Below are 1,735 nucleotides of genomic sequence, written 5' to 3' on the forward strand. Positions count from 1 at the left end.
TTGGAATATAATTTCAAAGTTTCCTTGAAAAGGATTTTCTGCTGGTACACACAAGTAATTTATAACTTAAAAAACATTAAGGACACCAATGCAATGACAAACATTTTCAATACAGACAATGGCAAACCAAGACACTGAATCTGAATACACACTACAATATCTGGAAGAGGACAAACTAGGACAACTTCTTCTCAGAAGTTTAAGGAGAATGGGACAGTTCCTGCTGTTAAAAAAGACAGGTACCAGCAGTTACTAGTTAACAAAGTTGATAGTCTACAGAAAATCTTCTGTCCTTCTTTACTGTGATGTGTTTGTAGTTTTTCTGATTGTTTTATATTCTCACAGTATTCAGACTTCCCTCTGTTCAGGAATGATGTGTAACCATGTAATGTAGTTTTACTGCAAGAATAAACGCAGCAGAGTTTCTTTACAGTAGTTATGTATTCTCATAGAAAAAGAGTTTTTCCTCTCCTCCTACAGAGCAACTATTCTAACTAGGTAAACAACAAAGAGCAAACCAATTTTTAAATGCAGGACTTGAAAGCCTAACACAGAAGCTCATGTAAAGCATTCTCATTTGTACGAATTCTTTCAGCTGTACAAACCTATCCTGCATTTTCCTTTTAGGAAACTAGATTAAACTCCAAACTCCAGCAAGTAAAGAGACCAAAATATTTTGGAGACATACAAAAGAATCTAGGAAAGGTGGGGAAAAAACAAACCAACAACTTCGGAGAGCTACCTGTTACATAAGCATCAAACAACATCGGTGCGGGATGCTGCAGCTAACCTTAAATCAGCCCAAGAAGAGTCTCTCCCAGGGACAGGGGCTTCACCGCATTCCTGCGCACCAGCCCGAAGTTCTACAAGTAGCCGGGACAGGTCTGCATCCCTGCAAACGCCCACCTGCTTCGAGCCGACAACCAGCGCTCCCCGCACGGCTGCAGAAAAAGCCCCTTCCCACCTCCCCTCCGCCTGCCCCACACGCCGGGATGCTCCCTCCCCTCACCAAGCCCCTCTCCACCCCCGGCGGACCGACCACCTGCCCCGGAGGACGAGCCGACACCACGTTCTCCCTCACCGCACACCTCCTCCTCCGCCCACCGGCCGCTTCCAGCCGCCCGCCCGGAGCTGCACGGCGGGAACCGACCCCGGCCGGAGGGCGGGCGTCCGCGGGGAAGCCCGGGACACCCCCCCCCGCGTCCGAAAAGCCACGGGTGAAAGGAGCCCCGAGGAAAGAGCGGGGCCCGGGGAGGGAGCAGGACGGCGGGCGCCGCAGGGAGAGCCGGCGGGGCGGTTACATAACCCCGCCACGGCGGGCGCACGGCGCCAGGTCGGCGGGGCAGGGCTGCAACAGGGCGGCCCCGCCGGCGAAGGAGACCCTCGCGGCGGCAGCCCTGCCCTTACCTGCTGCGGCTCGCTCGTCCTTCGCCTCCGCGCCCGCCTCCCCTGTGGTCGTCGCCGCCGCCGAGCCCCGAGGACCGCGCCGCCGGCTCCTCAGCGAACGCCCCGCACCTCTCGCCTGCCCGCGCCGCTGAGGCGAAGGTGGAGGACAAGGCGGGAGGAATGAGGGGGCGCCGCAACCCAATCAGCAAACACCTCCGCCCAAACGAGCGGGCGGAGTCACCAATAAGCATGTGAGGAGCAAGCTGTCCCCGCCTCCTCCATCCCCTGGCCACGCCCCTCACCTCCCACCGCTGCGCGCCGGATTTCGGTTCCCCGGGTGGGCGGCGGG

At 56.0% G+C, this 1,735-nt stretch overlaps 1 protein-coding gene across 1 annotated transcript in view; it reads right to left on the reverse strand.

Annotated features, from left to right (window-relative positions):
* RCAN2 (regulator of calcineurin 2) overlaps positions 1-1,546 on the reverse strand; it is a 92,828-nt gene extending 91,282 nt beyond the window's left edge. Inside the window, exon 1 of the mRNA XM_052810352.1 lies at positions 1,408-1,546. The gene's annotated coding sequence lies outside the window, so the exon portion shown is untranslated. The remainder of the gene's footprint in view (positions 1-1,407) is intronic.
* Between the last annotated feature and the right edge of the window lie 189 nt (positions 1,547-1,735).

The sequence above is a fragment of the Harpia harpyja genome, chromosome 15 (genome assembly GCF_026419915.1).
Source record: "Harpia harpyja isolate bHarHar1 chromosome 15, bHarHar1 primary haplotype, whole genome shotgun sequence".
Lineage (NCBI taxonomy): Eukaryota > Metazoa > Chordata > Aves > Accipitriformes > Accipitridae > Harpia > Harpia harpyja.